At 41.5% G+C, this 14,644-nt stretch overlaps 1 pseudogene; it reads right to left on the reverse strand.

Annotated features, from left to right (window-relative positions):
* Positions 1–2,963: 2,963 nt before the first annotated feature.
* The window catches only part of LOC138666403 (zinc finger protein 850-like), a 277,228-nt pseudogene continuing 265,547 nt past the window's right edge, over positions 2,964–14,644 (reverse strand).

Below are 14,644 nucleotides of genomic sequence, written 5' to 3' on the forward strand. Positions count from 1 at the left end.
TGTGGTTCCATCCGTTGATCCTCCTGCCCCGGTTTTGGTTGAGGGGGAGTTGGAGTATATAGTGGAGAAGATTTTGGATTCTCGTATTTCGAGACGGAAACTCCAGTACCTGGTTAAGTGGAAGGGTTATGGTCAGGAAGATAATTCCTGGGTCTTTGCCTCTGATGTTCATGCTGCTGATCTGGTTCGTGCCTTTCATTTGGCTCATCCTGGTCGGCCTGGGGGCTCTGGTGAGGGTTCGGTGACCCCTCCTCAAGGGGGGGTACTGTTGTGAATTCTGTGGTCAAGCTCCCTCCTGTGGTCATGAGTGGTACTTCGGCTGGTTCTGTCTATGAGCTTCCTCTGGTGGATGTGAGTGGGGCTGCGGCTTCTGAGTTTCCTTCCTCAGGTGACGAGGTTAAGTCGTTAGGTGCTGCTCTATTTAACTCCACCTAGTTCTTTGTTCCTGGCCTCCAGTCAATGTTCCAGTATTGGTCTTGCTCTCTCCTGGATCGTTCTTTTGGCCTGTCTGCCCTGCATAAGCTAAGTTTTGCTTGTGTTACTTTTGTTTGCTATATTTTCTGTCCAGCTTGCTATATTGGTTTTTCTTGCTTGCTGGAAGCTCTGAGAGGCAGAGGGAGCACCTCCGTACCGTTAGTCGGGTCTTTTTGCCCCCTCTGCGTGGTTGTTTGTAGGTTTTTGTGCTGACCGCAAAGCTATCTTTCCTATTCTCGGTCTATTCAGTAAGTCGGGCCTCACTTTGCTAAACTCTATTTCATCTCTGTGTTTGTATTTTCATCTTAACTCACAGTCATTATATGTGGGGGGCTGCCTTTTCCTTTGGGAAATTTCTCTGAGGCAAGGTAGGCTTATTTTTCTATCTTCAGGGCTAGCTAGTTTCTCAGGCTGTGCCGAGTTGCATAGGGAGCGTTAGGCGCAATCCACGGCTACCTCTAGTGTGGTATGATAGGATTAGGGATTGCGGTCAGCAGAGTTCCCACGTCTCAGAGCTCGTCCTATGTTAGTAACTATCAGGTCACTTTGTGTGCTCTTAACCACTAGGTCCATTGTGGTTCTGAATCACCTGTTCATAACAGACACCTCACTAAAAGTAAGCTGATTGGCCAGTACCCAACCATCCCTAGATGAAGCATTTCCAAGTGAAACGCGCGTCGGATGTGGTGGGTCCCTATATCCCATTCTTAGGAAAATATACCTTCTTGCAATAATCATGTGCCACATTTTAGGTCTTTCATTATGTTGCATTATTTGATATCATTGGTGTTTTATATGCATACTAACCACTGTGCTGCTGTATTATAGGACATTATGTTATTGTGACTAGTGTTACTATGTATCCTGTCACTTCATTTATGTACTCGTTTATTTGTCTGGAGTACTAAGGTCTGCTTCAACCTTATGGTGATTCTTGGAATATAAGTTCACATTTTAATTTAATTTCTACAAGATAATTACCTATGTACAATGGACTAATTAAACCAACGCTAGCACCTGCATTCTAAGGGTACCGTCACACAGTGCCATTTTGATCGCTACGACGGTACGATTCGTGACGTTCCAGCGATATCGTTACGATATCGCGGTGTCTGACACGCAGCAGCGATCAGGGATCCTGCTGAGAATCGTACGTCGTAGCAGATCGTTTGGAACATTCTTTCGTCGCTGGATCTCCCGCTGTCATCGCTAGATCGGTGTGTGTGACACCGATCTAGCGATGCGTTCGCTTGTAACCAGGGTAAACATCGGGTTACTAAGCGCAGGACCGCGCTTAGTAACCCGATGTTTACCCTGGTTACCAGCGTAAATGTAAAAAAAAAAAAAAACAGTACATACTTACATTCCGGTGTCCGTCAGGTCCCTTGCCGTCTGCTTCCCGCACTCACTGACTGCCGGCCGTAAAGTGAAAGCAGAGCACAGCGGTGACGTCACCGCTGTGCTTTCACTTTACGGCCGGCAGTCAGTGAGTGCGGGAAGCAGACGGCAAGGGACAGACACCGGAATGTAAGTATGTACTGTTTGTTTTCTTTTACGCTGGTAACCAGGGTAAACATCGGGTTACTAAGCGCGGTCCTGCGCTTAGTAACCCGATGTTTACCCTGGTTACCCGGGGACCTCGGCATCGTTGGTCGCTGGAGAGCTGTCTGTGTGACAGCTCCCCAGCGACCACACTACGACTTACCAACGATCACGGCCAGGTCGTATCGCTGGTCGTGATCGTTGGTAAATCGTATAGTGTGACGGTACCCTAAGACATTAGCCAATACAAAAGACTTTGTGCTTTGAAGGTTTACCAGGTGTATTTTACTATCACCACTTTGGGTTGTGGGTGCACCCACCTCTCTTTTCCTGTTACCTGTTGTGGAGTGTCTGACTTTTTATGATTTCTTTTTTATATGCAATATTCAATACAATTTGTACTTTTTAACTTTTACTCTGGCCTTGGTTAAAGCGTTTTTTGGTGGTTTATTTATATTCATGCTATATGGCCCGTTACATAGGATAATTTTGGTGTGTCAGTACGATTACAGCAATACCTCTTTTATATTGTTTTATGTTTTAGTGCTTTTACACAATAAAAACTATTTTATTAAAAAAAAAAGAATCGCTTTATTATGAGAGCTATAACTTTTTTATTTTTCTGCTGACGGACGTTATCAGCTGTACAATTTTTATGTAGATTGCTTTTATTTTTATCATGTATTTTTCCACTTTTGTTTAGCAATATAATGATAAAGCATTTTTTTGCCTTGTTTTTATTGTTTGGTTGTTTTTACGATGTTCACTGAAGGGGACAGTGGGACAGTTTTATAGATTGGGTTGTTCCAGAAGGGGTGATACCAAATATGTGTACTTTTTATGTTAAACATACCGTAAATAAATGTATTTATTGGATTAATATTTTTTCTTTTTTTGTTCTTTATTTTGCGATTTTTAATTATTATTTACCTTTTATTACTCTTTTACATTGTCCCTGGATGGGACATCAACTGAATAATGACAGATTGCTGATCTAGCTGATCACAGCGCTATATCTGTATGGTGGTTTGCGGGAACACAGCCCCTGCGGCACAGTATATATATATAGCGCAAGACGCTCTGGGTTAAACGATGCTGTCTATGAATGGATAATGAGCCAAGTTGTGCCCTTTCAAATACTTGTCTATTCTACACACACAATGGGAGATATTCCTTCTAGTACAGACCATTTGCCATCCCCCCCATGATGAGATCCTGGAGCTAAGGTGCCAGTGCTTACAATACTGGTATATCCAGTTTAACCCCTTTGTCAGCTAAATGTAACTCTGCTGCCTTATTGATTCTTCTTTTTATTTATTTCCTTCACACTCTACATGAATTGTTATTTGATGAAGAAGATATGATTCCAAGGAATAACATTTCCCACATTCTGAACATAAAAAATGGTTTCTACCCTGTATGAGTTCTCTGATGTGCAACAAGCTTTGAACTTGAACTATAACATTTCCCACATTCTGGACATGGATATGGCTTCTCTTCTGTGTGAATTCTTTGATGTTTAACAAGATCTGGTTTCTGAATAAAACGTTTCCCACATTCTGGACATGAATATGGCTTCTCTCCTGTGTGAATTCTTTGATGTTTAACAAGATCTGGTTTCTGAATAAAACGTTTCCCACATTCTAGACATGAATATGGCTTCTCTCCTGTGTGAGTTCTTTGATGTTTAACAAGATCTGATTTATGAATAAAACATTTCCCACATTCTGGACATGAATATGGCTTCTCTCCTGTGTGAGTTCTTTGATGTTTAACAAGATCTGATTTATGAATAAAACATTTCCCACATTCTGGACATGAATATGGCTTCTCTCCTGTGTGGATTCTTTGATGCTTAAGAAGATCTGATCTCTGGATAAAACATTTCCCACATTCTGGACATGGATATGGCTTCTCTCCTGTGTGACTTCTGTAATGAGTATGCAAATTTGACTTATGGTTAAAACATTTCCCACATTCTGAACATGAAAATGGCTTTTTTCCTGTGTGAATTTGCTGATGCATAAGGAAACATGATTTCTGGTTGAAACATTTTCCACATTCTGGACATGAATATGGCTTCTCACCTGTGTGAATTCTTTGATGTGTAATAAGATATTGTCCGTCGATAAAACATTTCCCACATTCTGGACATGGATATGGCTTCTCTCCTGTGTGAATTCTTTGATGTTTAAGAAGATCAGGTTTCTGGTTAAAACGTTTCCCACATTCTGGACATGAATATGGCTTCTCCCCTGTGTGGATTCTTTGATGTTTAAAGAGATCTGATCTCTGAATGAAACATTTCCCACATTCTGGACATGGATATGGCTTCTCTCCTGTGTGAATTCTTTGGTGTTTAAGAAGATCTGATTTGTGGTTAAAACTTTTCCCACATTCTTGACATAAATGTGGCTTCTCCCCTGTGTGAGTTCTCTGATGTATACGGAAATATGATTTCTGGTTAAAAGATTTCCCACATTCTGAACATGAAAATGGCTTTTCCCCTGTGTGAATTCGCTGATGCATAAGGAAATGTGATTTCTGGTTGAAGTATTTCCCACATTCTGGACATGGATATGGCTTCTCTCCTGTGTGAATTCTTTGATGTTTAAGAAGATCTGGTTTCTTGGTAAAACATTTCCCACATTCTGAACATAAAAAAGGCTTCTCGCCTGTGTGACTTCTGTAATGTGTAAGCAAATGTGACTTATGTTTAAAACATTTCCCACACTCTGCACATGAAAATGGCTTTTCTCTTGTGTGACTTCTGTAATGTGTAAGCAATTTAGATTTATGTTTAAAATATTTCCCACATTCTGAACAGGAAAATGGTTTCTTCTCTGTGGGAATTATTTGATGTTCAACATCACTTTTGTGGCTTTCATTCTGCTTAACAATCTGTGATGAATCCAAATAGGTGACTGATTGAAAAGGCTCCGATGATTGATTTTTGCTCTGAAGGGCTGGAGGTATAGCTGGAATAATGGCATGCTTTTCATAGGTATCTGGTTTGACACAACAGTCATCTGCCAAGAATAAAACTGATTTTAGTATTTTTTAATGTCAATTAATTATATTTTATATAATTTCTATATACATAATTCTATACAACTCAAAGTAGAATGAAACTATGACCTAAGACAGTGGTGAGCCATCTGTTCACAAATCCCATGGTACTGAACCTCTAAAGTACAATCAATCAACAAACATAATACACAAAAAGTTTGAAGCAATCAAGGGAGGATTAAAATTAAGCTTTATTACATTACAACCTAAAGCAACAAATAAAAATATACACCATAAAAACATGTAAGAGTCTTAAAGGGGTATTCCTAGCTCTGATCAACTCTCCAAATATGTAGTAGATGTAATAATAATATTATTAGGAAATATGTCCAATTAGAAATGTAGTATAGTTCTTCTGACTCACTATGTTGCTCACCCCATGTGCAGGGCATTGCATTAGCTTAGGTATCCATGGTTACTACCACTCATATAGTGACTGTTATTTGCTAGTGATTATAACCATGGATACCTAAGCTACTGCAATGCACGTACACATACATACACTGTGTGCAGAATTATTAGACAAGTTGTATTTTGAGCACATGATCCTTTTTATACATGTTGTCCTACTCCAAGCTGTTCAGGCTTGAGAGCCAACTACCAAATAAGTAAATCAGGTGATGTGCATCTCTGTAATGAGGAGGGGTGTTGTCTAATGACATCAAAACCCTATATAAGGTGTGCTTAATTATTAGGCAACTTCCGTTCCTTTGGAAAAAATGGGTCAGAAGAGAGATTTGACAGGCTCTGAAAAGTCCAAAATTGTGAGATGTCTTGCAGAGGGATACAGCAGTCTTGAAATTGTTCGGTGATCACGCTTCAAAAGTTTGGCAATCAAGCGTTTCATGGCAAATAGCCAACAGAGTCGCAAGAAGTGTGTTGGGCAAAAAAGGCGCAAAATAACTGCCCATGAATTGAGGAAAATCAAGCGTGAAGCTGCCAAGATGCCATTTGCCACCAGTTTTGCCATATTTCAAAGCTGCAACGTTACTGGAGTAACAAAAAGCACAAGGTGTGCAATACTCAGGACCATGGCCAAGGTAAGGAAGGCTGAAAAACGACCACCTTTGAACAAGAAACATAAGATAAAACATCAAGACTGGACCAAGAAATATCTTAAGACTGACTTTTCAAAGGTTTTATGGACTGATTAAATGAGAGTGACTCTTGATGGGCCAGCAAGGTGGAGGTGGGGTACTGGTATGGGCTGGGATCATCAAAGATGAACTTGTGGGACCTTTTCGGGTTGAGTATGGAGTGAAGCTCAACTCCCAGTTTCTGGAAGACAACTTCTTCAAGTAGTGGTTCCCGGAAGAAGTCGGTATCGTTCAAGAAAAACATGATTTTCATGCAGGACAGTGCTCCATCACATGCCTCCAACTACTCCACAGCGTGGCTGGCCAGTAAAAGTCTCAAAGAAGAAAAAATAATGACATGGCCCCCTTGTTCACCTGATCTGAACCCCATAGAGAACCTGTGGTCCTTCATAAAATGTGAGATCTACAGGGAGGGAAAACAGTCTACCTCTCGGAACAGTGTCTGGGAGGCTGTGGTGGCTGCTGCCCACAATGTTGGTTATAAACAGATCAAGCAACTGACAGAATCTATGAATGGAAGGCTGTTGAGTGTCATCATAAAGAAAGGTGGCTATATTGGTCACTAATTTTGGGGGGTTTTGTTTTTGCATGTCTGAAATGTTTATTTCTAAATTTTGTGCAGTTATATTGGTTTACCTGTTGAAAATAAACAAGTGAGATGAGAATATATTTTGTTTTTATAAAGTTGCCTAATAATTCTGCACAGTAATAGTTACCTCCACAAACAGATATCCTCCTAAGATAGCCAAATCTAAAAAAAAAAAAAAAACACTCCAACTTCCAAAAATATTAAGCTTTGATATTTAAGAGTCTTTTGGGTTGATTGAGAACATAGTTCTTGATCAATAATAAAATTATCCTCTAAAATACAACTTGCCTAATAATTCTGCACACAGTGTACATACATACTGTATATGAATAGATTGATGAAAAGCCAGCAATTCATCTGCCGCGTGCAGTACAATCACAGCAGGACCCAACTTAATAGAAGTGATAGATCACATACTGTATATACACACAGAATAGATATAAAGTTTCCAGTCACACAATTAGTACAATGCGTGTATACTTTACTGTACATGTATTTAATTAAATTATTATTTTTTCTGAAAAAATTGCATGGACTTAATTTTCATAACCAGCAGAGGGAAAGCTGACAGCTGTGGGCTGCGGTTTATAGCCTGGGAAGGGGTAATACCCTTACAGCTTCCCAAGCTATTAATATCAGCTCTCATTTGAAAATTTTAGGATCCATTTTATCCTGTTGCCCATGTGAAAATGAAAAAATTGAGGCGAAAATAAATTTTTTGTGAAAAAAAAAAGTACTTTTTCATTTTTACGGATCAATTTGTGAAGCACCTGAGGGTTTAAAGTGCTCACTAGGCATCTAGATAAGTTCCTTGGGGGGTCCAGTTTCCAAAATGGGGTCACTTGTGGGGGAGCTCCAATGTTTAAGCACACAGGGTCTCTCCAAACGCGACATGGTGTCCGCTAACGATGGAGATAATTTTTCATTCAAAAAGTCAAATGGCGCTCCTTCCCTTCCGAGCCTTACCATGTGCCCAAACAGTGGTTTACCCCCACATGTAAAGTATCGGTGTACTCAGGAGAAATTGCCAAATTTTAGGATCCATTTTATCCTGTTGTCCATGTGAAAATGAAAAAATTGAGGCTAAAAAACTTTTTTTGTGAAAAAAAAGTACTTTTTCATTTTTACGGATCAATTTGTGAAGCACCTGGGGGTTTAAAGGGCTCACTATGCATCTAGATAAGTTCCTTGGGGCGTCTAGTTTCCAAAATGGGGTCACTTGTGGGGGAGCTCCAATTTTTAGGCACACGGGGGCTCTCCAAATGTGACATGGTGTCCGCTAAAGAGTGCAGCCAATTTTTCATTCAAAAAGTCAAATGGCGCTCCTTCCCTTCCAAGCCCTGCCGTGCGCCCAAACAGTGGTTTACCCCCACATATGAGGTATCAGCGTACTCAGGACAAATTGGACAACAACTTACGTGGTTCAGTTTCTCCTTTTACCATTGGGAAAATAAAAAAATTGTTGCTGAAAAATCATTTTTGTGACTAAAAAGTTAAATGTTCATTTTTTCCTTCCATGTTGCTTCTGCTGCTGTGAAGCACCTGAAGGGTTAATAAACTTCTTGAATGTGGTTTTGTGCACCTTGAGGGGTGCAGTTTTTAGAATGGTGTCACTTTTGGGTATTTTCAGCCATATAGACCCCTCAAACTGACTTCAAATGTGAGGTGGTCCCTAAAAAAAATGGTTTTGTAAATTTCGTTGTAAAAATGAGAAATCGCTGGTCAAATTTTAACCCTTATAACTTCCTAGCAAAAAAAAATTTTGTTTCCAAAATTGTGCTGATGTAAAGTAGACGTGTGGGAAATGTTATTTATTAACTATTTTGTGTCACATAACTCTCTGGTTTAACAGAATAAAAATTCAAAATGTGAAAATTGCGAAATTTTCAAAATTTTCGCCAAATTTCCGTTTTTATCACAAATAAACACAGAATTTATTGACCTAAATTTACCACTAACATGAAGCCCAATATGTCACGAAAAAACAATCTCAGAACCGCTAGGATCCATTGAAGCGTTCCTGAGTTATTACCTCATGAAGGGACACTGGTCAGAATTGCAAAAACCGGCAAGGTCTTTAAGGTCAAAATAGGCTGGGTCATGAAGGGGTTAAATCAGTCAAGCTAAATCTGAACTCCAATATGGTGGTTCTCTTCTGAGCTTTGCAGTGTGCCTGTCACGGGGTTACCGCGACGAAGCGGAGCCAGAGGACTGCAGCGTCTGGTTGCTCCTACTCTGGTGCTGATATGAAGAACTTCTCTGGCTTATTGTTTATTCTAGCAGAACAAGGGTTAATCGGCCATGTTGGAAATCTCTGTTCTCAGCTGTGCTCGGTTAGCCATTCCTATTCCCTATATAATCTCGGCTCTATTGCTAATCCTCGTCAGAGTTCGCTTTTTGCTGCATGACTAAATGAAGGAGAGAAGTTGGTATGAGGAGGAGTTATAAGTGACTGGTTTGCTTAGTAATTCCTTATCCTTTCCTATTTTTGGTTTCTTCCCCTTCCTGCACACCCCGTGGATCCCTCTGTTATATGTGAGTGTATATTTAGTGTGTGTGGAGTTTTCAATTTCCCCTTGTCTTTGTCCTCCTGTTTGTTGGGCTGGTGTACTGCGGTGCATAGTAGCACCCCCATCTCCCTGGGTGGGGAGGGCTTCAGACGGAGGGCTAATTTAGAAGACAGGGTAAGGGCAGAGGCCCCGGCATCTTTGCCACCTGAAGTAGGCCGGGGAACAGGGCGAGCTAGGGCGCTCCCTAGTGTTAGGGCCATAAAAGGATCCCTGGTCCCAGGTCAACCGACCGATGTCGTGACAGTGCCTAAAACGTAGTTTTTGGACACATAGGGTATTGGTGTACTCAGGAGAAATTGCACAATAAATTTTGAGATCCATTTTCCCCTGTTAACCTTGTGAAAATTAAAAATTGGGGCTAAGATAACATTTTTGTGGGAAAAATTAGATTTTTCTATTTTCATAAACAGTGGTTTCCACTAACATATGGGGTATCTGCACAACAAATTTTGGGGTCAATGTTTTTCTGTTACCTTTGTGAGAATAAATAAAATTGGGTCTAAATTAATTTTTTGTGAAAAAAGTTAAATGTTCATTTTTTTTCATCCACATTCCATTAATTACTGTGAAGAACCAGAAGGGTTAATAAACTTCTTGAATGTAGTTTTGAGCACCTTTTAGAGGTGCAGTTTCTAGCATGGTGTAACTTTTGGGTATTTTCTGTCATATAGGCCCCTCAAAATAATTTCATATGTGATGTCATCCCTCAAAAAAGATGGTTCTGTAAATTTTGTTGGAAAAATTAGAAATCGCTTGTCAACTTTTAGCCCTTATAACTGTTTAACAAAAAATATTGTTTCAAAAATTATGCTGATGTAAAGTTGACATGTGGAAAATGTTATTTATTAACTACCGTATATACTCGAGTATAAGCCGAGATTTTCAGCCCACTTTTTTGGGCTGAAAGTCCCCCTCTCGGCTTATACTCGAGTCATACCCAGGGGTCGGCAGGGGAGGGGGAGTGGGGCCTGTCTAATTATACTCACCTACTCCTGGCGTGGTCCCTGCAGGTCCCTGGCTTCCCCGGCAGCTTCTTCCCGTACTGAGCGGTCACATGGTACCGCTCATTACAGTAATGAATATGCGGCTGAATATATGGTGAAATCAGAGAGTAGAGTTGAGCAAATTTGTTTGGGTTCCCTCTTATTTGGCAAGCTACAGCGCTTACCAAATAAGCTGCAGAGGGAACCCGGCTTCCTGGATTGTGCCAGCTGATCAGTGCCGCAGCTGCATGTGTCACGGCTGTGTGACAGTCACAGCACATGCATGGACTGCCTGTTTTGTTAACATTCGGTAAAATTGCAGGAAAATTTTTGCGTTGCCACAAAAGTATTTTCAGCACTTTAGCAACAATAATGGTGGTGTATCATGAGTGTTTGGCACATGTTTGATGAGGGGAGGGGGTTTGCAGAGCTCAGAGGCGCGGCATTCTTGTAAGCACCGCACATCAGTCATTTTTTTTCCCTAATTTTGTGTGTACATTGTGGCTAGCCAATCAAAGCACAGGAAACGCCCACAATGTCCTAAGCCGTGGTGTTATGTCATTGGCTGCTGAAATCACATGTCCCTCTCCATATAAATAGCGGTCATCTTGTTTTAGCACCAGTTTGACACTATAACAGAGCAGAGAGGCTGCGCCTGACGCTGTCACTGTTAACAAGATTTTAGCTAGTTAGGCGGGTTTACATCAGTCAGATAGTGTAGGGAGCTACTGTCCAGTGTGGCTGTTAAATTTACCTTCAAGCCTTTTTTTTATTCTTTTTTGGACATTACTGAGGTCCACAAAGAAAGCCAGCAGGATACATGTTGTGCAGTGCTTCTATTGTGCTCCATGCACGACCATTCTAATTCACATGTATATATACACATGAGCGTCAGTAAGTAACATATATGAGGCGACTCAACGGTAATACTATACAAGAGATATACGAGTCAAATAATTGCCGAGAGTACTACTAGCAAAACATATTTATTAGATTTTCACTGAAAATCATAAATATCATATATGGTAGAAAATTGATAAAAGTATGTGACTACATCCATAGGTGCAATAATCCAGGTATAGCCGACAGAGACACAATAAGTAGTGAGTTACAATACATACATAGTACTGAGGTACATAGTAATGCAAATATTCCATATGCATAGCAGATAAACAACAGAGATGGGCGTTACATATACATAATAGCCCTAACAATGCCCCTATAGCTGCCACACATCAGGTGTAAATGGACCGCATTATGTGAAAAGACTAATTAGTAAGTAAAGAGTTAATTACCCATAGGTTACACGATGTCCCGTCTGGCTCCTGGATGAACCCCAACGCGCGTTTCGCGTGTACGTATTGCCGCTTCCTCAGGGGGCGTGAGGAAGCGGCAATACGTACACGCGAAACGCGCGTTGGGGTTCATCCAGGAGCCAGACGGGACATCGTGTAACCTATGGGTAATTAACTCTTTACTTACTAATTAGTCTTTTCACATAATGCGGTCCATTTACACCTGATGTGTGGCAGCTATAGGGGCATTGTTAGGGCTATTATGTATATGTAACACCCATCTCTGTTGTTTATCTGCTATGCATATGGGCTATTTGCATTACTATGTACCTCAGTACTATGTATCTATTGTAACTCACTACTTATTGTGTCTGTCGGCTATACCTGGATTATTGCACCTATGGATGTAGTCACATACTTTTATCAATTTTCTACCATATATGATATGTATGATTTTCAGTGAAAATCTAACAAATATGTTTTGCTAGTAGTACTCTCGGCAACTATTTGACTCGTATATCTCTTGTATACTAATTCACATGTAGCTAGTGAAAAAATATTAAACAGCCTGCTGTTTCCCACCTTGTCATTTAGTTCTGTGGTGATATAAAACTGTCTGCGGACCTAGGGCACATTAACCAAAGTTATATTTTTTTTCTGTTGCTAAATGTGAAACAGCCTGCTGTATCCCAAGTTGTTATTTTGTGGCGGTGATATGAATCTGTCTGAATACCTAAGGCACATTAAAAAAATATTATAATTTTACAGTTGCAAAAAGTGAGACAACCCGCCGTATCACACTTTGTCATTTGGTTGGGTTGAAATTAAGCTGAAGAGGCCTGATCCATAGGCCACAAAAAAATCTTCTGTTATTAACATCATACAGTAAGGGACCTGACTTTAAAATTGTTTGTAGCATCACTTCTTTGTCATACAGGCCTCAGTCACATAAAAAGAAATTGTTTGAGTGTGGATAACACGATATAGCATGCCATATTTCAACTTTGGATTTACTATCACTGAAATTCAACTATTTGCAAAGGTGGTTCAGAGTTTAAAATCTAATTTTTGTTTGCTATTACTGTGCTCCGACCACACTATCTGAGCAACATGACTGGGAAAAGCGAGGCCATGGTGTAAAGGGAATTAGGCTTAGTGTTCAAAGTGTACGTGGGGTAGGTAGTAATGTTTGTGAAAGCAGGAGTGAAGCACCGATGCCCAATATTTTGTAGCTTGGATCCAAGGCAGGACAAAGTACAGTCCGATCAACATCCTATGTTAACCTCTGGGGAGAGGTAATCCTGATGTGACTCCGATATCTGAAGCTCACGCGGACTGTACTGTACTGTGCTGTGCTGTCAGGGCAAGAAGAGGAGGGTGATACCACAGAGGATGATGATGAGATCCCAGTTAGCATGAACATAGAGGCACACAGCTGAGTAGGTCATCTGAGGAGGAAGAGGAGGAGGTTACATCTGTCAAAGACACGTAGCGATGCAGCCAAGACGAGCGATTCATCCTCAGCCACAACTGTGCCTCTGACCAACATCGTCCGTGGGTCTGTGGCTCACAGGGGTGGCAAGGGTTGCCTAGCCTGGGCCTCTTTTGACAGTGCAAAGGATGAGCCAACTCACGTCATCTGCCAACTTTGCAAAGAAAAACTGAGTCGAGATAAAAAGTGCAATAATTTGACTACTACATGTATGAACCTTCAAATGCGCAATCAACATGCTTTACTGTGGGAATCCCACTGCGCAAAAATGCGGACTAGTGGACCTCAACAATCATAAGCCGCCCCATAAGTCGCATCTGCTGCTTCCTCCTCCTCTGTTACCGTGCCAACTATTGAGACACAAGTTCTTTACCCACTTCAGTCACGCTGTAATGGAAGTGGCCATCCCTGCTGTTTTTGACCAATCTCAGACAACGAGCACACCACAAGTTTCTCATTCCACAGTAACATCTCTGCCTGCACCTCTCTCACGGTCAAGCAGTTTGTCCGGTTCACCATACTCCACCCTAAGAAGTGCAAAATCCTTGAATCGGAGACTAAGGCTACAACAATGTAAAAACAAATTCTAACAAGAGAAGGAAAAACATTAAAATCACAACATTAACGTTTTAAAAGTAAAATATAAAAAACAATATACCATACCTGTCTGTCAGTCTGTCCCATGCCGTAATCCATGCATGGGGGCTAAATAGCTTTCAACCTGGACGATGCCAAGATGTGACCGTCCCAGTTGAAATCCACTGGTGAATGAGATGCTGAGAGCACAGAAGAAGCGGAAGACTGCTGACTTGACAGATGTCCAGAAGGCAGTCATTGACACACTCCACAAGGAGGGTAAGCCACAAAAAGTTATTGCTAAAGAAGCTGGCTGTTCACAGAGTGCGGTATACAAACATTAACCCCTTTCTGACATGGGATGTACTATCCCGTCGAGGTGGGGTGGGCCCCCATGACCATGGACGGGATAGTACGTCCAGCGCGATCGGCGGCGCTTACGGGGGGAGCGCCGCCGATCGCGGCCGGGTGTCAGCTGCCTATCGCAGCTGACATCCGGCACTATGTGCCAGGAGCGGTCACGGACCGCCCCCGGCACATTAACCCCTGGCACACCGCGATCAAAGATGATCGCGATGTGCCGGCGGTATAGGGAAGCATCGCGCAGGGAGGGGGCTCCCTGCAGGCTTCCCTGAGCCCCCCGCAGCAACGCGATGTGATCGCGTTGCTGCGAGGGTCTCCTCACCTCCCTCCCTGCTCGAGCCCCGGATCCAAGATGGCCGTGGATCCGGGTCCTGCAGGGAGGGAGGTGGCTTCACAGAGCCTGCTCAGAGCAGGCACTGTGAAGCAGCCTGCACTGCTATCAGATTGGTGATCTGACAGAGTGCTGTGCAAACTGTCAGATCACCGATCTGTGATGTCCCCCCCCGGGACAAAGTAAAAAAGTTAAAAAAAAATGTTTTCAAATGTGTAAAAAAAAAAAAAAAAAAATATTCCAAAATAATGAAAAAAACAAAA

The sequence above is a fragment of the Ranitomeya imitator genome, chromosome 2, assembly GCF_032444005.1.
Source record: "Ranitomeya imitator isolate aRanImi1 chromosome 2, aRanImi1.pri, whole genome shotgun sequence".
NCBI classification, from domain to species: domain Eukaryota; kingdom Metazoa; phylum Chordata; class Amphibia; order Anura; family Dendrobatidae; genus Ranitomeya; species Ranitomeya imitator.